The sequence below is a fragment of the Macaca fascicularis genome, chromosome 13 (assembly GCF_037993035.2).
Source record: "Macaca fascicularis isolate 582-1 chromosome 13, T2T-MFA8v1.1".
NCBI classification, from domain to species: Eukaryota; Metazoa; Chordata; class Mammalia; order Primates; family Cercopithecidae; genus Macaca; species Macaca fascicularis.
Window position 1 is genome coordinate 117,279,039 of NC_088387.1, and position 24,272 is coordinate 117,303,310.

Consider the following 24,272-nt stretch of genomic DNA (forward strand, 5'->3'; position numbering starts at 1 on the left):
GCGGCGTGAGGCACGTGGTCTTAAAGGCATGCTGCTGTTAGCACTGGGCCAGCCACAAATTAAGTGCATGCATGCCAACTGGGTCTTCTGTTAAAAGACTCATAGAAATAAGCGGTCTTTATCACAAATCTAGAAAACAATGCATAAATAATACAATTTGTGAGCTCCTAAACTGGGGGAGGCATATAGAAAATCAGAGAAAAAGGAAGAAATGAGAAAATGTTGCAACAGTGTATCTTTGTAAGAAGAAAACATGTACTTTATTCCAATTGTCTCCAAAATTATGCAACTAAAGGAAAGGAGCTGTCAAATCCCTTTCTAATTAAATTCATACATTTGTTCCTCTTCAAAAATGGCCACACACTCCATCTGCCAGTGCAGAATGCTGGGGTTTTTTCAGCCAATATTCTCATGCTAAGCTGTTCATACTGAGGCCAGGGTCACAGAGGCCCTGAACCCTTAAAGCAGCTTTCTGAAGAGAGCTGAAAGAATTTTCTGTTTGCACTTGAGTTATTTATCTTCACTTTTTTGATAAAAAGATCGAATATTGCATGAAAGTTAAATCATCAGAGGGTTCAAGTTGCAGGCACAACACTGACAGGTTGACGAACATTTTTAGTGGCATGATAATTTGGTTGAAATGCAGTGATTCTTTTTAACAGCTCATATTAAATCAGAGGAGTCGTTAACTAGAGCCACTCAAAAAAAAAAAAAAATCAGGCATTTCATGTGCATTTGCCGTGGCATGCATGTTTCACCCATGTGCTTGTTTTCTTTGTCCCACACGCTGCACAAAACCTGCAATGATCGTTTCTCCTACCTGAAGGGCCAGGAGGCTTTGCTTACCCCTTCCTTCCTCACTGGGACCCCACTCCAATTGCCCATGAAAATCTCATGCTTCTCTATTTCCAGTCTCAGCTCAATTAAAACCTCCTCTGTGAATCCAAGAGCATCCCATTCTACTAGAATTGTGTCAGTCTCTCTTTCCTACTCACCTCTCTGTCACTCACTCAGTCCACAAATATTATTCCAAGTGTTTTTGTTCCTCAAGTCGATCTTTTTGCAAGAGCTTGAATCTCTTGTTCCCTGGATTCCAAGTACTTTCCATATTAATCATTTATCTTTTATTAAATAAAGGACATTTTATCTGAATTTACTTTTTGTTGCTTTGTAAAATTTGTATTGAAGTGTACATTTAAATAAATATATGACTATGTAGTATCTCTTTAGGCAAGGTTTAATCATTATGAATATCGTTGTTATTATTTTTGTAAGTAACAAAGTCCAGTGGGTGCTTAATAATTTGATTGGAAGGTGATGCTTGTTCTTAACAGATGCCCCCCACTGAAGCTTCAGGCAGGTTTTCCTAGAGTGAATTCGGTGTCCTATTACTCAATTCCGCATACTCACAGGGAACATAGCCTGTCCTAGATGTGCTTAAGTGGCATAAGCCACAAAAGTTAATCCCTTTGTCCTTCTTGCCCCTCTGAAAATTTAAATATTGCATATACATTTAGAAAATAAAATTTCATTTCTTGAATAAGTTACTTGTAATTCTGAGTTTTGATAGTGTCATTTTATTTGAGAACTTTTGGAGGAGGTTAAAAAATTGTCTCTGATTTAAAGAAGTAGCAAGGTAACAGACACAATCATAACTGAACTCTTTAATCTAAAGAGCAAGATGTACCTGAAAATGAGGCTCTGGCCTCTCCCAGTGTTCATACTCTCCCTCTCAACTCCACGTCCAGATCTCAGACCCACTGTAGACACCCCCCGGCCGGATCTCCTGATCTCATGTCTCCTGATACTTTTTATTATTAGATACTTATTTGATTAGTAGTTGAGGTTGTATCTGGTTTCTTCTCTTCTGCTTCCACAGGGTTCTGTCTTCTGGCTGCTCCTCGGCATCTGCCCAGACCCTGTTTGAGACACTTCTCACACCTAGTAAACCTGGGTCAGACGTGTGCACCTAGGTTAGCTGACAGTAACGTGCAGACTGTCCATGCTCAGGTTCTGAGCTGCCTGACCTGTGGTTCTATGTTCTCTTTCTTAGAAAGAAGCCCTATAAATGCATTCTTTTTGATAAAGATGAATAAAACATCTTCAGGTCAAAGTAGGACAATTTTTTTATTTAATAGGCTTGTTGGGAAAACCATGTGTCATACATTGGTTAGTTCACATGTGTACCATTAGGCTATAGATCAGAATTATCACATTTTCCAGAGTAATACATTCTTGAAATATGTCTACCTCCTCTGGACATGAGACATTACATACATTCTGGGGGATTTCAGAGGACCTTTTGCTTTTCATTTTCTTCAACCCAGAGTGGCAAAAGCCACAAAGGTAAGATGCTAGGTAGTTATGTTTCCCTAAATCAGATTGAAAGGTTTCCCTCCAGTGTGTATCTGATGTGGCCAGCAGAATAGTGAGAGCCCTGTTCCCTAGTCTTCACAGGCTGAATTAGGATGTAAGCTGTTGACCCAAACTATGCAATGAAACAATGGAGAAACCCATGAGAAGACAGGCTCATGGCATCTGAGTACATGTTTTAATTTTCAAATGATGGGAGGTGTAAAAACAGCAACACATTTTACCCTGAGGGGAAACACAGCCAAAAATTCCAAGGCCACCTGCCATATACAAATTCATAGCAAAATGAACAGCTGTGGGAGTTGCTTAGGTGGAAGTTTTCTAGAAAGATATAAACTTTTTGGTCAACGTTCTTTGCAGGTGGAAGTAAGCATTGTTTTAGGTGCCCAGATTATTGTACCTATGGTCGCAGCTACTCAGGAGACTGAAGCGAGGGGATCACTTGAAGCCAGGAGGTGGAGGTTGCAGTGAGCTATGATGGTATCACTGTACTATAGCTGGGAGACAGAGTGAGACTAACTCAAAAAAGTGGGTAGGAGGAGGGACACTAACAGTCTGACTTGAGTTCTGTGTCTTTAAGTCTCACAGTGTTGTTAGCCCTGGCTAAGCACTATTTCTTCCCAGATTTATAGAGAAATCAGTGTTAAATTAAAAAGTACATATATTTAAGGTGTACAATATGAGGTTTTGATATACAAATGATTACCACAGTCATATCTGTGATCAACTCACATAGTCATAAGACTTCAGTGGTGAGAACACTTAAGATCTGCCCTTTTAGCAAATTTCAAGTGTACGGTGCGGCATTGTTGACTGTAGCCACCATGTCGTACATGTTACTTCCTGATCTTGCATTACTGAAATGCTGTATGCTTTGGCCAGCACCTTCTGACCTTCCCACACACTCCTAGCCCCTGTAAGCACCATTCTACTCTCTACTTTGAGCTTAACTTTTTTGGATTCCGCCTTCTGATGGTAAATATTAGGTGTCAACTTGATTGGATTGAAGGATGTCTAGATGGCTGGTAGAGTATTGTTTCTTGGTACTTTGGGGAGGTTGTTGCCAGAGAAGATGGGCATTTGAGTCAATGGCCTGGGAAAGGAAGACCCAGCCTCCATATGGGCAGGGACAATCCAGTCGCCTGCCAGCGTCCCTGGAACAAAGCAGGGGGAGGAAGGTGGGATAGGCTGGATTGCTGAGTCTTCTGGCCTTCTTCTTTCTGGCGGGCTGGATGCTTCCTCCTGTCCCTCCTGCTCTTGGACATCAGACTCAGGGTTCTTTGGCTTCGAACTCTTGGACTTACACCAGTGCCTTGCCAAGGGCTTTTGTGCCTTCGGCCATGGACTGAAGGCTGCACTGTCAGCTCCCCTAATTTTGAGGACTTTGGACTTGGACTCAGCCACTACTGGCTTCCTACCTTCTCAGCTTTGCAAATGGCCTGTCATGGGACTTCACCTTGTGTGATCATGCGGGCCGATTCTCCTTAGTGAACTTCCTTTCATATATACATTTATCCTATGAGTTCTGTTCCTCTGAAGAACCTTGACTACCACACACATATTAATGAAGTTGTGCAGTATTTGCCTTTCTGTGCCTGGATTATTTCATCTTCTTCATCCATTCGTCAGTCCATGGACATTTAGGTTGGAACCACTAATTTTTGACTAGTTGTCTTCTCCTTAAGATCACTGCAGATGAGAAATACAACAATGCAGGATTCACTCACAAAGTGTAACATCCAAACAAGGCAAAATGCCTGCGTTTTATAGGGAAGTAGTGATTCTTTTCTGCAGAACAGAATCAGGATCTGTTTGGTTTACTCGAGGGTGTGTGAAAACATTTTCATAGAGTATTAAAAAAACAAAAGCAATTCATTCGCATAGATGAAACCAGAGGCATGGTTCCTCTTTGCCTCTACGTGTATGGGGTTCTCACTGTCTCTGTGTCTCTTTCTTGCTGATTGGCTGATCTTTAAAATGTAATGGTGTGTGTCACACCAACAATATGAAAGTAGGTGAACTTGGTGTATCAAGATATAAGTTGGGAATTCAGGAGGACATATATTTATATTACTTTGATAGGAGGACACATTTCCAAAAATCATTACCAACCTCAACATATGTATGCATTTTAGGCTTTTGTAAATCACTTTAGTGTCTGGATTCTCATAACTCCCTCTCCATTAAATTTCTATGTAATTAGATTGAAATTTGATTATTTTTAATAAAAAAATTGTTGTTTTGTTTTAACCTATACAGAAAACTTGACCTCAATAACATGTAAATGGAAAAGGGAATCATATTTTAATCCCCTTTTTCAGAAAATTGTGGATATTCTTCTGATTTAATACTGTACCAAAACTCAACAAGTGACAGTTTAACAAGGTTAGTTGAAATATGGAATCTTAAACCATATCAGAAATCGCTTAGTGCAATCCATTGGTCTATCTTGCCTTTTGAATGAATCTTTACGTTATTTTGAATTATTATGGATACGAGTTATCCAAATGTCTAATGGTTGCTGGAGAACTCAAACTTGATCATAGACAGCAAATATTCTTGGTTCCCTTCTTTGAAGTGGCACGCTTGCTTCATTCATTTTCAGGACAATCTTTGTCAAATACTCCACTCTGAATAACTACTATTTATCTCTCATTCTTTCCCATTAAAATTAAATGTCATAACAAAGTGGTAGCTTCAGTATGAAATGAAATCACACAAGTAATTTTTCTTGAGACGACTATTGTATTTCAGTACACAGTAGAAATGCTTAATGTGTAAGCCCCATTTCATCACCTAGACTATTGAAAAGATATATTCTTAGTGCTGAGTTTTAATAAAGTAATGTTTAGTGCTTCAAGGATGTTCTTCAATGAAACAGGCTTTTCTTTGTCCGGTCCATGTAGATGAAGGCTACAATGCCTAGCACTGCAGATTGGGTTCAAGTCCTTGATTCATGTTAAGGTGCCAGCAGTTTCACCCACCACTACTTTTGCACCGCCAGGGCAAGTACCTACACACGAAAAAAGGCAAATTACATCTTCGTGTTATTATGAAGAGTTTTCACCTCACAGGTCCCCTGAAAGTGTCTCCGGGACCCCCCCACTGCCGGGGTTTGCAGACTCCACTTTGAAAACTGCCTATACAGCCACCACTTTTACTTTACTTATGGTCAAAGAAATTTAGATTATTCTTAGAATTACACCATCTTTCTTCCCTCAGTTAAGTTGGTAAGGTTTATTACAATAGTAAGAAACGAAGTTGGCTACTTTTGGAAACTTCATTCCCTCAATTTTTTTTTAACCTCAACTGGATCTATAGTTAAAAATAATGATAAAATCATTTAAAATTATATGAAGTTGTGGAAGAGTGATGTAAACTCATGCAGTCTGACTTTTTTCTTTTGTTCTAATGCAGATGTTTTTATAAAAAGATGAGTTTTATTAATTAGAAAAACAAGTGGATTAAATGACTAGTTTTCTAACTCCTTTGACATAGTTCAATAAAATTGATTGATAAAGTTGAACATTGACCAAACGAAAAAACTTCCAACTACTGCAGGAATTTACAGATAGGAGAAAAAAAGAACTTTTATTTATTTATCTACTTGTCTGTCTATCTTTTGCAAAACATTATTAGTTTTCAGATAAACAAGTTCTCCAATATGTTGATTTAAAACAACAAGATTTCCAGTCTCTTTTCTACCATGTGCAAGTTGTGTAATGATAGGCAACTAAGTCTTAAATACTGTAATGCCAAGAGCAAAAAGAAACCATACTTATTAGAAAAGAAGCTGGGAAAATTTGTTCAATAATATGTATAAAAATAGGTTTGATCATACTATATTGATTTCATTTATTACCATAATTACTGTGTACATACCTGTGACTCAATGTCTACTGATACAGTAATTGCACAGCACATGTTTTGATTGTTCTTCCAGTTCTGTTGGTAGTTCTCAGGTTCTCTTAATGCCCCTGTCTAATTTCATTGTGAGTAGTAGGTCACATTTTGAAGACCAGTAATTGGAACTATGACTGGGGAGCAAATCAAAACTGAGACCTTGTCAATTTTTGTACCAAACTGAACTAGCCAGACACAGCAAAGGAAATAACTTTCCTTCAAATTCAAAAAGCAATGACATACTCATTTTGGGATTATAGCAATGAAATATTGATGTAAATTAATGAGTATTTAAAAGAACATTTAATAGGGGGTTAAATGAACCTTTCTAGATGTGTTAGTCAAAATATTCAAGCATGTTTTAGGCAGCCATCTCTTTAAATCTCCACCATGCTATTGGGGTATCAGAGTGAACTTCAGCTGATTGATCTTGCTTAAAGAAATAGCACTAAGTTTAGAAGTTTTTAAAATGCTCTTGCTTTCTATAAACTGCTACTTGTGTTTATGGGAGGCAGGCAGCACTGGCAGTATTGAATTGACCATAAACACTTGCAACGGTAGGTATTAATGGTATTACCATTGTTTCTAAGAGCAACGCTAGTAAAGGATATATACAGAGAGAACAGTTTGCAGCTGTGAAATTGACCCCTGACCCAAATTGTCTGGAAAGCAGTATGCAATGTATTTTTCCTCTAGAATATCAAAACAATCACATATTTGTTGGACGTCTGTCAGCAAAACTGGTGTAACCTTTCAAAAAATGTCTTTTTTAAGCCAGTATTTTAAATATTGTTAGAATCACCTGGGCCTTACCTGCAAAGCCTTTAATTCAGTAGGGTTGGGACAGGTTTTAGAAAGAAAGAAACATATCAGAGAATTCTGATGCCAAATATATGCATACACACACACACACACACACACACACACACACACAGAGTTTCACAGTGTTTGTATGCTTCATCGAAAGGGTCATTATTGGAAAGTTTATTGGTGATCAGAGCTAAGTTGTTTTTCTTTACATGAAGAGAGAATACATACAACCACAATTCATTATCACTGTCCAATCACAAGATCTTCATACCGTGTTCATTAAATATTTGTTGTGAAAGCAAATAAGTGTTTATCACCTCTAGTATTTTGATACATATAGGTAAGCTCTAACTTGGTAGTCAATCTCATCCATTAGGGAAAAAGAGTATTGCAGAAGTGGATAAAATCATAGGATCAAGAATCAGAGTAGCAAGTTCAAGATGGGAAAATTACTTAACTTTGTTTGCCTGTATTTTTAATGGGTAATTTTGAGATACTAACATCACCTAGGTCAGTGAGTCACGACAGGCATTAAATAAGATACAAACATAATGTGCCTGGCTCATGGGAAGTGGTCAATATATTTAAACCATCATTATTACAGTTTATGTTCTTAAACACTTGTGAAACTTAATACTAAAATGTATTTATTAATTTATTCAATACATTTTAATGCAAGATTTAATTAGTACCAGATACGCTCTAGTTCCTGGAGCCACAATCGCTACTATACTCTAGGACTTTGTGCATGTACAATGGGGAAACAGATGACCAAAAATAAGCAAATGCATATATAACATAATGTTAGATGTAATAAATGCAACAAGGAAAATGAAGGAGTTAAGACCAGGAGTTTGAGACCAGCCTGGGCAACATGGCAAGACTCCATCTCTGTAACAAATAAAAAAAAATCTAGGTGCGGTGAAACACGCCTGGAGTTCCAGCTATTCAAGAGTCTGAGGCAGGAGGATCACTTGAGCCCAGGCGTTCAATGCTGCAGTGAGCTGTGATTGCACACTGCCCTCCAGCCTTGGCAACAGAGTGAGTGAGACCCCATCTCAAAATTAAGTTAAATTAAAAAAAAATGAAGCAGAGTAAGACAGATTAAAAGTAGCCAGGAGTACTATTTAAGAAGGTTTTCAGAGAAATCTCTTCTGTGGAAGAAATACTTGAGCAGAGGATTAACTGAGGAGGTGAATTACATGGGTATCTGAGGGATGAAAATTCCTGGAAAAAGAAACAGCAAGTGCAAAGATCCTGAGGCATATGTACTATTTGGGCAATTAAGGAATGGAAAGCTGATTTAAGTAGATAATTGAAGGCCCTCAGCCATGTGATGAATAACTATTACTTTATTTTAATTCTATGTGTCATCTGAAGCCATTGGAAAGTTGCCCTGAAGGGGCAAAAAAAAATCTCTCTTATTGAGAGATTTTTCAGGATTATACAGTGGATCACCAGAAAAGCAAAATTGAACCATCAGCAAATTAAATCATAGTTTATTGTTTATACTACTGAGACATGATGTCTTAAAACTTAAGCAGAAATTAGTGCTTAGAAAACACTCACCTACGAATACATTTAAACCTTGCTGAAAAGCAGACTTTATGAGTCAGTCCCAACTCTAATTACAAGCATGGATTATTAAAGAAAAATGAAAGCAGAATTGTGTCTCCAGTTGAAACTACCTACAGGTTATATATCATGAGAGTCTTTTCCAGGGATGCTGTAATGAAGTCCCACTGGAATTCTTGAACCAAGGCAGTTCCATGAAAATGCCATGTGTTCACATCCTAAGGTGTGCCCAGGTCTCATTAATCAAGTCAACCCATTTAAAACAATAAGGTACCCTTGATATGTGGAGGTAAATTGTACTGAACACGTGCACATTATTTGCATTTTAATATTTGTCTCAGCAAATTAAAAATATCTTATGCAGTCAACATCATTACAATCCACATTAAATGAAAAGTATTGTTCATGTGGAAGAATTAATAAATGTGAAAATTCACATGCAGATGATTCTTGTAGAAAACAGCATATCAAAATGTACTTGGTGTTGATTCATTTAAATGCTCATAAGGCTTGTTAGCAAAAATTCAAAATGAGAGTTTTGGAAATTCATTTGGACAATAGTAAATGCAACATTTTAATTATTTTATTTATTTTACGGAGACAATATGTGCATCTCATGCTTTGCATCTTTCCAAATCTTTGGCAACAAATACCCTGCAACATCTAAAGCAGATGGCCCACTAATTTTAAAGTCCCATGTTAACCAAAAATATTGGAATATGGCAAAAGTGGAATTAATAAAATTATATGCAAACATCCAACAAAAACTAGGGCTTGTGCCAAATTCAATAAATACTCAGTTGGAGCTCTCCACTGCTAGATCCTGCACAAGCCATAATAAACATATTCTTTAAGGCTTCCACAGGCCTCAGCATGGAAGCCAGATGGAGGTTTTTATTTAATCTGGCCCTATTAAGCTCGAGTATATTTCTATCCTTGTTATCATGTGCCTGCACTCTAGGTTTAAACTTTAATTGGGACAGATCTGAAGTATTAACTCTATGTAGTAATTGTAGTAATTTGCCTAAAAATACATAATATATACAGCCAGTGTATGCTACTGATACTTTAGACTGGATCATTCTTGGTGGTGGGGCTGTCCTGTGTATTTTAGGATGTTTAGCTGCATCCTGGCCTCTACCCAACAGATACTAGTATCACCCTGTCCTCTTACTTCTAGTTGAAACAATCAAAAATATCTCCAGAAATTGCCAAATGTCCCCTGGGGGAGAATTGCTTCTTGTTGAGAGCTGCTGTCATAGAGCTAGTTTGAAGGAGACTCCTAGGATACTGTGTTTGCCGTATGTCAAAAACTTTACAGGATATTTAACACCTATCAAGAAACAAAATTTAATAAAACATTTCTTTGTTCTCCACTAATTTGTATTGTAATTCAAGTCAGAATTCCTATAAATGTTTGAAAGAAAAACTGATGAATTCCAGTGTTTCTCCAGTTATCTCTGCAGGAAGATTGTAAGATATGTACATGAGATGAATAACTTAATAACTGAACCCAAAAGGATGAATTTTTGCTTTGTCCCTCTGCCTATTATTTCTTGAGTCCAGCTTCTGTTTAACATCTTATAAGTTGTATCTTAATTATGTTGATAGCCAAAGAGATGAACAAGTTCTAGCAGTATGAATTTGTTTTTCTCAAAGAAAAATGATTCCTGCTGTTGATCAAAGTCACCAAAATCCTTAATCAATGTTGCTTCATGAATCTTTTAGCAATAACAGTATTTTTCATGCATGCCTGACTAAAATACTTAATTTTGTATTAGTGGAAATACATTATTGTTGCAGGTTCTATGTTTTCATATGTGAAATGGGCTTGTGTGGTCAAAGTACTTTCTTTTTGATGATTACATTCATTAATATCAGAATAAGATTGCCTGCCATACCTGTTAACATTGAAAACACAAGACCTTATCAGTTAAGTAAATTAAATTCTTATACTAAAGATAGTTTTATCTATCTACCAAAAACTGTTGTGTTAAGAAAAAGATCTAGTATGTGCGTGTTGCTTTTCTGTACAGCCTATTAACTACACTCTGAATCTCAGCAACTCTGAAATTCCAGTCAAACTTTATAGACTTAGTCTATTGATAATTGATGATAGATCCAATCCTTATACCAGCTCATTTCTAGCACTCTCAAACTTAGACTAGTCAGAATGACTATTATTAAGAAAATAACAGATGCTAGTGAGGTTACAGAGAAAAGGTAATGCTTATATAATGCTGGTAGAAGTGTACATTAATTCAGCCATTGTGGAAAGCAGTGTGGCCATTCCTCAAAGAACTTAAAACAGAATTATCATGCGACCCAACAATCCTATTATTGTGTATATATCCAAAGAAATCTAAATTGTTCTACCATAAAGACACATGGACACGCATGTTAATTGAAGCACTATTCACAATAGCAAAGACATGGAATCAACCTAAATGCCCCTCAACAGTAGACTCGATAAAAAATGTGGTACAGATACACCATGGAATACCACGCAGCCATAAAAAAGAACAAGCATGTTCTTTGCAGCAACAAAGATGAAGCTAGAGGCCATTATCCTCAGCAAACTAATACAGGAACAGAAAACCAAATGTCACATGTTCTCATTTATAAGTGAGAGCTCAACAATGAAAATACGTGAACACTAGGAGGGGAACCACAGGCAAGCTCATGACCCACAACTTACCTATATAACAAACTGCACATGTACCCCTGAACCTAAAATAGAAATTTAAAAAATAAAGTTAATACATTAGAGAAAATTAAATCATGTGCAATGATATGTTTGGAAGCTGGAAGCCGAGGGCAACACATCATCATGCTTTAGAATGGAAAGGTACATTTTCATGATTTAGAATGGAAGACTATGTCTCCAGGTTTTAGAATGAAAGGGTGTGTTGCCATACTTTAGAATGGAAGAGTGCGTCGCCATGATTTACAATGGGAGGATGCATTTCTACCCTTAACCGTTTATCTGCTATTCCTCCCTTTCACTCAAACCCTGACTTCAAATCCAGTCTCCTGAGTTTTTGAGTCATGTGATATATTTTATAAGTTATGTCATATCAAGAAGAAAATTTAAGACCCGAAAGAAGACATACTTTGATACATTGTCACAGAAAGGAGATACAGATTCTTGTTTAGAACTTACGCTATATAAAACTTACATGGAGGCAGCATTGATGAAGGTGAAAGGAGTGGGATGTAGCATGAGGCAAGCTGGGCTTGAGTTCTGTCTCCGCCAGGAGCTCTGGGGATGAACTATTTGACTTTTGTGACTTGGAAATCTATTTTTGCCATAATTAGTATTACTTTATTGATAGGAATATTAATAGCCTAGTGATATATTTATTGCCACGAACAAGAGCTGATCTAGAAGACCAAAATAAAATTGAATTTAGTGATTGCAAACCTTTCACAAGCAAGTGGTTTAGGCACCAGAAGAGAAGAGTAAATATCCTAAGCTTTATGGAACTTCTTACAGATCCTTCTTGGTAAAATCAGTAACAACCTTGAATCCGTGGTCAAATGGAATTCCATCAGTTTGACAGCACATTGAGCACATGGTGAGTGCTCAAGCATGTGTATCAGAGTTAATAATACTAGTTTCCATGTGGGAAGGAAAAACCATTTTAAACAGGTAACAGGCAAACTGTGGGAAGAGGAGAGAGAATGGCCCCACTATCGTGTTAGTAAATAGAGGTTAACAGGTTCCTAGCTGTTACTATTAACTCTGCTACACATGCTTGAGCACTCACCATGTGCTCAATGTGTTGTCAAACCTTCAAACCACTTAATGCACATCCCCACTCTGGAATGTGTACCATTGCCTGCATTTGGCAGATAGGAATTGCATTAGTTTGTGGTTGAAAACTGGCAGTTTTTTGTGGTATGGTTTTTAAATGGTAATTTTACTTGAATTCAACTGTGGTTGTAACAAAGAGCATACTACATCACATAAACAAATCTGCATGAACCATGCCGCAAGTTCAATTGTCTTGTGACCCTGTAAACCCGCTGTTACGATTCATAATTGGACTTCTCTCCTGTGCTCCAATCTGTGTTTGCTTTGGTTGTTAGAGCCCACAGGCCACTCTGCATGCGGGCCAGTGGATTCAGCTTCCTTCCTTCCTCCACTTTCTCTTCTCCATCTCAGGTATGGGAATTGGCAGCTAACCAAGTCTTCACCACTTCCACCTTCCATGTGCCAGTGCTTCCACAACACAGCTATCGGATGTGCCCACTTACTGTGACTCACACTGACCCTTGACCATCTCCTAGGGCTGCCCGGCGGTTTCTCCAGACCTACCTCAGCAACACCCACCATCTCTAAGACGGACCCAGGTGTTCTTTGTCAAACATAAAACTGAAAGTGCCACTCTCTCTTACAAAGTTTTGTATTCGTTTCTTGTTCCCATAACAATTTTTTCCCCTTTGTATGGAATACAAGCCCTTCAGCACCTGCCCTTCCTCATGTTTCAGCTGGATGCCCCCCATCCACCATATGCAGAATGCGGCACAGCCACTGCCGTGGGAAGGCCATTCTCCCTCCTCACCTCACAGTGTGCCTGTCACCTGTTTAAAATGTTATTTCCTTCCCACCTGTTAACCTCCACTTACTAACATGGTAACTAGTATTATTAGCTCTGATTCACATGCCTGAGCACTCACCATGTGCTCAACGTGCTGTCAAACCTTCAAACCACCTAATGGCCATTCACACTCTGGGATATGTGTACCATTGCCTGCATCTGACAGATAGGAAAAGGAGGCCCAGACAGGTGTTCCTCCTCTATGTCATGACCCATACGTAGATTTAAACAAGTGGCTGACTATAAAGTCCTGGCTATTTTCATTTCACTATGCTGCTGCTTTCAAAAATCCAGACAAATATTATCGCATCCAAGTCATTCATGATAACATTCCTCTTCTAGGTTCACAAAAGACTCAGAGCATCTCTGTTGTGTTCAGGTGACAACTTGTTTTGACCATGTCTACAGATCTCTCCTTGTCCTACTCACAGATCCATGAGAAAAGGGCTGTGGTGCATTTAAATATCAATCCTTAGTGACCAGCAAAATATTGCTAAAACCAGGAATTTGAAAATACTGAATGCTTGAATCAGTATATAAATAGAAATAATAGAATACAAAGTTGAATTAGAGAATGGGCTCTGGCTTACAGTTTGAATAATTTCAACGACAAATTTTTGCTCTTCCTTCTCTTAAAGACACGCATATGCATGCACGCATGCATACAGCATAATCAGGACAAGTTCTTTTCGTAAGGCAATGAGCTCTTGATCTTACAAAAAGAATGTGTGCTGATTATGTAATTTAATAATATGTTAGAGACATTTGGTAGGTTAAAGATGTTGAAAAATCAGACAGGGCCTGTGTTAGTTCTCTGCTTCCTTGAGTAGCTTTAATTAAACCCTGTACATGTTGCTCTTGTTCTTAATAAGAGCACCTCTTATTCTCTCCTTTCTGTGTTTTGAGTTCTGTTCTAGACGAAGGGACTGTAATTCTAAATGAAACTTCCAGCTCCAGCAGGTGAGTCAGTGTCTTTAGAGCAGGGTTTATCTTGTGGTTTTTGTTATTCCTCTTGCCCAGGGCACACCGTTGCAATGTGAACGGGGCCTACCTGCTTACTCACAGGCGAATATTCTCCTCCACATGCCAAACTAAATTAAACAATGTATCACACTGTTTAAACACATTCACTTGTGCATATCTCTTCAGATTTTTCTTTCTGATACCCAAAAATGTCAATTCGAGAGCTTCAGGTACTTTGTCTCAGAACCAGGCTTCAGGAATCATCCCTCTAAAGTCAGAATTTGAAACCATTGCGTGTCAGATTTGCAAATATCTCTGCCACTATGAGTTAGTTTGTTACAATTAATGCTTCAAATGAAAACTGTTAGCATGCTGAACATCCTTCAAGGGGATCATTTACTCTGTAAATGCATCAGTCTAATTTAATCAAATGTCAGTGTGAGATAAAGAATGCTGTATCTGGGGGCTCTGAGTTTGCGTTTAAAATTCTATTTGTATCTAACCCTTACGACACTGATTTGTATAGTGAAAAAAACAAAAACAAAAAACCAGATTCCATCACTTTGTTTTCTCTTTTGAAATAAGTAAGGTTATAAAGACCTTTAATAATATGGATTTTTTTCTACTCTGTAATGCTTTCCTATAAGTATTTCCTTGTGGCATTTCAGAATTATCTTGTGAAAGAGAAGAAACTCTCACTTTTATTGTAAGTAAAGTTCTGATAATTATCACTAGTGTAAAAAGTACTTTCTAAGCATTTGCCTGCATCCCCCTCAAGGGCAGTCTTCTGACTTCTTAATACATGAATGTTAATATTAGTGGTGATCCAAGAGCCGCTCCCACTTCCATTTCTTCGGAAAGTCTAGAGGCCCCCATCCAGGCAATCTTTCCTTTTGTCACTTAGACTCTCGCGTTTAAAGGTACCCTTTAAAAACCAGGATTGGCCCGCATCCACTAATAGACCTCGGACAGTTTGCTGGGGGTTTTTTTTGTTGTTTGTTTGTTTGTTTTGTTTGCTCTGGGGATGCAAAGGAGGGAAATCCCTGCACTTCCTGTCTGTCTTTTTGACAGCCCGGATTGAACTGGGGACTACATCTGTAGAAAAAAAGAAAAAAAAAAAAAGCAGAGTTGGCAACTCCACCTCGACATGACTTTCAGCATGAAGTCCAGCAAACTCGCACACGTGCGGAGATAGCTGGGGGGAGCAGAGCAGTGTCACACACATGCATGTGACGGTGACAGAGGCACAGCCTCACTCTGCAGGGAGCAAGAGTCTCTGCTCCGACATGAAGTGAATCAGGAGGGCGCCAGCAATGTCGGCCTCTGCCGATTGGCGAGTGGCTGTCTTCCCATCAGAAGCTTCTGATTCCTGCCCTACAAAATGGAAAGCCTCAACCAGAGGCCCTTTGACCTATGTTAAAGATACTGCGGGCAGACTCAGGGTGGATATATACTTTTGGTTAAACAAGCAGAAGATAATATAGTTTTGAGTGTGCAGATTTTCTAAAAGAACATTCTATGTGGAAAGCACGTATTGAATTATGAAGCATCATCCATTTTCACTTTTAAATACATAACTGCATTATCTATATAAGATTGGCCATATTTAGTCCTCAATGATGTGTTTACATATGGCATGATTCATGCGTTTTTACAAATGAATTTTACAGAGTGGAGGGCTTGCTAAAATAAATAAAATAAAAAAGAAGTTTAGCTGCAAAAAAAAGTTAGGATAAGTTTGATACACCAAATGAATACTACTAGTTTCTACACCAGTTCCAAAGATTTGGGTCACAGGTCACAGAGTTAACCCTAAATTTCTCAGAAATCAAGGGAAAGAGAGGGAAATAACTGTAAAATGTATCCATGCAAATCCCTCAGTTTCTCTCTTTATAACTCACTAGATAAACATGTTCACATAAGTAATTTCAATAATCCTTACATGTATATTTTTACATTTATTCAATCCTCACCTACACCAATGCCTAATGCGGTGCGTAAAAACCAAGGACTATAAAACCAGATCATGAAAATTTACCCCGAAGAGTGTTTAGAATTGTAAAGAATTGTAATATTAAACGACTCAATTTGAACTACCCTTTTTTCAGATATGAAGATTAAAGCTCAAAGAGGAGTTGCAATTTGCCCCAGGTAGGAATCTTGAGTCATCTCAAATTTATGGGCATATTTTTACTCTCCAAAAGACTCAGGGAAGACACTGGGAATTTGTTTCAAAATACCATGAATATTACAGAAATATTCTCATCTATAGATGCACCGTTCAATACAACTAGGAAGGAAAAGAAAGGACCTTAAAACACACCCGTCTCTAGATTGCCAATGTATAGGCAGGCCTCAGAGATGTTGCAGATCCTGTTTTAAATCTCTACACATAGCCGGGCGCGGTGGCTCAAGCCTGTAATCCCAGCACTTTGGGAGGCCGAGACGGGCGGATCACGAGGTCAGGAGATCGAGACCATCCTGGCTAACACGGTGAAACCCCGTCTCTACTAAAAAATACAAAAAATTAGCCGGGCGAGGTGGCAGGCGCCTGTAGTCCCAGCTACTCGGGAGGCTGAGGCAGGAGAATGGCGTAAACCCGGGAGGCAGAGCTTGCAGTGAGCTGAGATCCGGCCACTGCACTCCAGCCTGGGTGACAGAGCGAAACTCCGTCTCAAAAAAAAAAAAAAAAAAAAAAATCTCTACACAAAAATAAATAGTACAGTAAAGGCAGTCACACATTTTTTTGTTTGTTTCTCGGTGCATACAAAGTTATGTTTACACAATACTTTGTCTAAGTGTGCAGTAGCATTATGTATAATGAAAGGCACATGTTTTCCTTTTAAAAATACTTTATTGTTAAAAAATGCAACGGCCTTCTTTGTCTCTTTTGATCTTTGTTGGTTTAAAGTCTGTTTTATCAGATACTAGGATTGTAACCCCTGCTTTTTGTGGTTTTCCATTTGCTTGGTAGATCTTCCCCCATCCCTTTATTTTGAGCCTTTGTGTGTCTCTGCACATGAGATGGGTCTCCCGAATGCAGCACACTGATGGGTCTTGACTCTATCCAATTTGCCAGTCTGTGTCTTTTAATTGGAGCATTTAGCCCATTTACATTTAAGGTTAATATTGTTATGTGTAAATCTGATCCTGTCATTATGATGTTAGCTGGTCATTTTGCTCGTTAGTTGATGCAGTTTCTTCCTAGCATCGATGGTCTTTACAATTTGGCATGTTTTTGCAGCGGCTGGTACCAGTTGTTCCTTTCCATGTTTAGTGCTTCCTTCAGGAGCTCTTGTAGGGCAGGCCTGGTGGTGACAAAATCTCTCAGCATTTGCTTGTCTGTAAAGGATGTTATTTCTGCTTCACTTATAAAACTTAGTTTGGCTAGATATGAAATTCTGGGTTGAAAATTCTTTTATTTACGAATGTCGAATATTGGCCCCCACTCTCTTCTGGCTTGTAGAGTTTCTGCCGAGAGATCCGCTGTTAGTCTGATGGGCTTCCCTTTGTGAGTAACCCAACCTTTCTCTCTGGCTGCCCTTAACATTTTTTCCTTCATTTCAACGTTAGTGAATCTGACAATTATGTGTCTTGGGGTTGCTCTTCTTGAGGAGTATCTTTGTGGCATTCTCTGTATTTCCTAAATTTGAATGTTGGCCTGTCTTGCTAGGTTGGGGAAGTTCTCCTGGACAATATCCTGCAGAGCGTTTTCCAACTTGGTTCCATTCTCCCTGTCACTTTCAGGTACACCAGTCAGACATAGATTTGGTCTTTTCACATAGTCCCGTATTTCTTGGAGACTTTGTTCGTTTCTTTTTTTCTCTAGACTTCTCTTCTCACTTCATTTCATTCATTTGATCTTCAATCACTGATAGCCTTTCTTCCAGTTGATCGAATTGGTTACTGAAGCTTGTGCATTTGTCACATAGTTTTCATGCCATGGTTTTCTGCTCTATCAGGTCATTTAAGGACGTCTCTACATTGGTTATTCTAGTTAGTCTTTCATCTACTCTTTTTTCAAGGTTTTTAGCTTCTTTGCGATGGGTTCAAACTTCCTCTTTTAGCTTGGAGAAGTTTGGTCATCTGAAGCCTTCTTCTCTCAACTTGTCAAAGTCATTCTCTGTCCAGCTTTGTTCCATTGCTGGTGAGGAACTGCGTTCCTTTGGAGTGGGAAAGGCACTCTGATTTTTAGAATTTTCAGCTTTTCTGCTCTGTTTCTTCCCCATCTTTGTGGTTTTATCTACCTTTGGTCTTTGATGATGGTGACATATAGATGGGGTTTTGATGTGGATGTCCTTTCTGTTTGTTAGTTTTCCTTCTAACAGTCAGGACCCTCAGCTGCAGGTCTGCTGGAGTTTGCTCGAGGTCCACTCCAGACACTGTTTGCCTGGGTATCAGCAGCGGAGGCTGCAGAAGAGTGAATATTGCTGAACAGCAAATCTTGCTGCCTGATCGTTCCTCTGGAAGCTTTGTCTCAGAGGGGTACCCGGCCATGTGAGGTGTCAGTCTGCCCCTATTGGGGGGTGCCTCCAGGAGAACTACAAATGACTGCTCAATGAAATAAAAGAGGACACAAACAAATGGAAGAACATTCCATGCTCATGGATAGGAAGAATCAATATTGTGAAAATGGCCATACTGCCCAAGGTAATTTATAGATTCAATGCCATCCCCATTAAGCTACCAATGACTTTCTTCACAGAATTGAAGTTCATATGGAACCAAAATAGAGCCCACATTGCCAAGACAATCCTAAGCAAAAAGAACAAAGCGGGAGGAATCATGCTACTTGACTTCAAACTATACTACAAGGCTACAGTAACCAAAACAACATGATACTGGTACCAAAACAGAGATATAGACCAATGGAACAGAACAGAGCCCTCAGAAATAATACCACACCTCTACAACCATCTGATCTTTGACAAACCTGACAAAAACAAAAAATGGGGAAAGGATTCCCTATTTAATAAATGGTGCTGGGAAAACTGGGTAGCCATATGTAGAAAGCTGAAACTGGATCCCTTCCTTACACCTTATATGAAAATTAATTCAAGATGGATTAGAGACTTAAATGTTAGACCTAAAACCATAAAAACCCTAGAAGAAAACCTAGGCAATACCATTCAGGACACAGGCATGTGCAAGGACTTCATGTCTAAAACACCAAAAGCAATGGCAACAAAAGCCAAAATTGACAAATGGGATCTAATTAAACTAAAGAGCTTCTGCAGAGCAAAAGAAACTACCGTCAGAGTGAACAGGCAACCTACAGAATGGGAGAAAATTTTTGCAATCTACTCATCTGACAAAGGGCTAATATCCAGAACCTACAACAAATTTACAAGAAAAAAACAACCCCATCAAAAAGTGGGCAAAGGATATGAACAGATACTTCTCAATAGAATACATTTATGCAGCCAACAGACACACGAAAAAATGCTCATCATCACTGGCCATCAGAGAAATGCAAATCAACACCACAATGAGAAAGCTTCTCACACCAGTTAAAATGGCGATCATTAAAAAGTCAAGAAACAACAGGTGCTGGAGAGGATGTGGAGAAATAGGAGCACTTTTACACTGTTGGTGGGACTGTAAACTAGTTCAACCTTTGTGGAATACATTGTGGTGATTCCTCAAGGATCTAGAACTAGAAATACCATTTGACCCAGCCATCCCATTACTGGATATATACCCAAAGAATTATAAATCATGCTGCTATAAAGACACATGCACACATATGTTTATTGTGGCACTATTCACAATAGCAAAGACTTGGAACCAAACTAAATGTCCATCAATGACAGACTGGATTAAGAAAATGTGGCACATATACACCATTGAATACTAAGCAGCCATAAAAAAAGGATGAGTTCATGTCCTTTGTAGGGACATGGATGCAGCTGGAAACCATTCTCAGCAAACTATCGCAAGAACAGAAAACCAAACACTACTTGTTCTCACTCGTAGGTGGGAATTGAACAGTGGGAACACCTGGACACAGGAAGGGTAACATCACACACCAGTGCCTGTCGTGAGATAGGGGAAGGAGGAAGGGATAGCATTAGGAGATATACCTAATGTAAATGATGAGTTAATGGGTGCAGCACACCAACATGGCACATGTATACATACGTAACAAACCTGCATATTGTGCACATGTACCCTAGAACTTAAAGTATAATATAAAATTTTTTAAAAATGCTGACAATCATCTCAGCCTTCAGCAAGCTGTAATCTTTTTGCTGGTGCAGAGTCTTACTTTAGTGGCAGTGGTGGCAGTTGACTGACGATCACAGTGGTGGTTGCTGACAGTTGACGTAGCTGGCAATTTCTAAAAGTAAGACAACAGTGAAGTTTGCTACATTGACTGACTTCTTTTTTCAAAATATTCCTCTGTAGCATATAATGCTGTTTGATGGACACTTACCAACAGTGGAATTTCTCTCAAAATTGGAGTCAGTCCTCTCAAATGCTGCTACTGATTTATCAATTCAGTTTGTGTAATATTCTAAATCATTTGCTGCTATTTCAACAATACTCTCAGCATCTTCACCAGGAATAGTTTCCTTCTGAAGAAGCTACTTTCTTTGCTCATCCATAAGAAGCAATTTCTCATCCCAAGTTTTGTTCTAAGATTGCAGAATTCATTCCTATTTTCAGGCTTCACTTCTAATTCCATTTCTCTTGCTATTTCCATCATATCTTCAGTTGCTTTCTCTACGGAAGTCTTGAACCCCTCAAAGTCATCCATGAGGGTTGAAGTCATGTTCTTCCAAACTCCTGTTATTGTTCATATGTTGACCTCTTCCCATGAATCACAAATGTTCTTAGTGGCATCTAGTGTAGTGAATCCCTTCCAGAAAGTTTTCAATTTACTTTGCCTACATCCATCAAAGAAATCACTATCAGTGGTGGTGATGGTCTTATGAAATGTATCTCTTAAGGAATAAGAGTTGAAAGCAAAAATTAATTATGATACGTAGACTGCAGAATGGGTGTTGTGTTAGCAAGTATGAAAACAGCATTAATCTCCTTGTACATCTTCATCAGAGCTCTTGGGTAACCAGGTGCATTGTCAATACCCAGTAATATTTGAAAGAAATCTTTGAGCATTAGGTATCAATAGTTGGCTTAAAATCTTCAGTAAACCATGCTGTAAATAGATGTGTTGTCATCCAGGCTTTACTTTTCCATTTACAGAGCACAGGAGGAGTAGATCTAGCATAATTTTTAAGGGCCTTAGAATTTTCAGAATGGTAAATGAGTATTAGTTTCAACTTAAAGTCACCAGATGCATTACACTAACAAGAGAGGCAGCCTGTCCTTTGAAGTTAGGTATTGACTTCTCCTCTTAGCTATGAAAGTCCTAGACGGCATCTTCTTCCAATAGAAAGCTGTTTTGTCTACACTGAAAATCTGTCGTTTAGGATAGTGCCCTTCATCAAGGATCTTAGCTCGATCTTTTGGATAACTTGCTACAGCTTCTTCATTAGCACTTGCTACTTCGTCTTCTATTTTTATGTTATGAAAATGGCTTTTTCCCTTAAACCTCATGAATCAGGCTCTGCAAGCTTCAAGCATTTCTTTTGCCACTTCCTCACCTCTCTAAGACTTCATAGAGTTAAGCAAAATCAGGGCCTTGCTCTGGATTAGGCTTTGGCTTAGATAATGGTGTGGCTGCTTTGGTCTTCTGTCCAGATCACTCAAACACTTTCCAAATTAGCAGCAAGACTGTTTCCTTTCCTATTGTTCATGTGTTCACTGGAGTAGCACCTTGACTTTCCATCAAGAACTTTGTGTTTGCACTCCCAAGCTGGCTAACTGGTGTGAGAGTCCTAGCACTTGGCCTGCCTTGGCTTTCAACATGCTTTCCTAACTAAGCTTGATCATTTTCAGCTTTTGATTTAAAGTGAGAGACATGTGACTCTTTGTCTCACTTGAGCAGTTATAGAGTTATTAATTGGCCTAATTTAAATATTGCAGTGTCTCAGGGAATAGGGAGGCCCAAGAAGAGGCAGAGAAATGAGGGAATGACGAGTTGTGGAGCCGTCAGAACTGACACAGCATTTACTGATTAACCATTTTATATAGGCATGTTTTGTGGTGTCCAAAAGCAATTAAAATAGTATCATCGAAGGTCACTGGTTCTGACCACAGATCATTATAATGACTTAATAATAATGAAAATGTTTGGAATATTTCTGGAATTACCCAAATGTGACACACAGACACAGTGTGAGTACATGCTGTTAGAGGGTGAAGCTGATAGACTTATTTGACACAGGGTGGTGACAAAACTTTCATTTAAAAAAAAAAACCCGCAAAACACAATAAAATGAGTTGTGCCTCTACTTACCTACAAACAGCAAGCTGCCCTTTCTTCCCCCTTTATCCCATGCTGTGGTTCTCCACTGACATCAGCATCCATGTAACTTCAGTCATCTCATACACAATGCAGGATAATCCTGGCAGGCACTGATTGGCCATCCAAGAGCCATTTGGGGGAATACTCAGGAGAAACTGTGCATCACAGTGGGATGATTTAAGCAACATTCATAGGCCTGCCTCATCTTTCTTGTTATTTTCTCTTGGACTTCCCTAGTATTTACAGTTTCTGTTAGTAGATTGGCCGCTTTGTCTATAATTTATCCACTAGGCTATGTCAAAATGGGGAGTGCTAGAGTCAATGTAGAGAGCTGTCTTGGAGTCTAGTCCATGAAATACTTCAGTGAATTTTTGAACACGGACAACCAATAAGTTATTGAAATGCAGACAGATCCTTGAAAATTAGGTAAGAGTATGTTTTGTGTTTTAGAGACCTAGAGGAAAGAACTAAACCTTCTGAGATATGGGTCTGGTCACAGGAGAATGGACTCAAGGTGAAGGATAAAAGCAAAAGGCATGGGGACAGTGGAGCGAGAAAAACAAACCTAAAAACAAAGCTGGTGTTGCCAGACATGAGGAATCCCTGAAAACAAATATCCACCTTTGATGACATCAGAGGCACAGATATTCGTGACCAGTGCATTCAATTTCAACTTGGAAGTTCTGCATGAAGGCCTACTACACGGGTGCTAACTCGTACATTCAGTTACAGATAATGGGACCACAGACACCCTGAAAAACTTGGTGGTGGGCCCCCAGGCTTGTCCCAGCTGTCCTGGCAGAGCCTAGAGAAAGCTTCTACTCCCCCACTCTCCACCACTGGACACCTTCATTATACACGGACTACACTTCTGTGGGCACGAATAGAAAGACCTAAACCAGACATGGAAATTCAGACTATTCACAGCATCCACTAACTTTTTCATTCATTTAAGAAATCGTTGTTGAGTGCATACTTTGGGCCAGGTCGTGCTTTAAGCACAGAGCATCAGATAGTAAACAAAACCGAAAAAAGAGATTCTCTGGTGCCTGACTAGCCACTACAGGCAAGGCACATGCAAGGAAAGATGTATCAATACTGTCCCGGAGAAGCATGTGGTCTAGTGGACAATAATATACATGTGCATGAATAAGCATATTGGGAAGTAACACACGCTCTAAGGCATTCGAGTGTCCCTGAAAGACGGGCAGGAGAGGGTGGGAGGAAGATATTCTGTTTGCAAGTGACAGTGGATATTCCTTGCCGGAGGGAGCATGGGAGCTGGACCTTGACTACGTGAAGAATATGCATGTGGGAAACAGAGTCACAGCTTCCCATAAGGAGCAATTTGTCTATGCCACATCGGAAGGGTAGAAAAGAAGAGAGGTGTATTGGCGAAGACAAATTCGTAGATGATCAGAGCTTAAGGAGGGGAACAAAAACAATGGGAAGTTGGTTTGGGTCAGACTGTGCCCAGTCTGAAGTCTCAGCTTCAGGATCAACAGAAGCAGGTCTGAGGCAGATTTTTGTTTTTGAGAATAACGAGTTTTGCAAATAGATAACCAAACATAGTTAGTATAATTTGATAAAATTGAAAGTCAGTAGAGCTTAAAGGGATAAATATATAAAGTGACCTTTGTACTTAAATCCAGTAATATTGTCATTTTGTT

The 24,272-nt window shown here is 38.9% G+C and overlaps 1 pseudogene; it reads left to right on the forward strand.

Annotated features, from left to right (window-relative positions):
- The first annotated feature begins 15,173 nt into the window (after window positions 1–15,173).
- LOC123568501 (small nucleolar RNA SNORA31) lies at window positions 15,174–15,325 on the forward strand (annotated as a pseudogene).
- The last annotated feature ends 8,947 nt before the right edge of the window (window positions 15,326–24,272 follow it).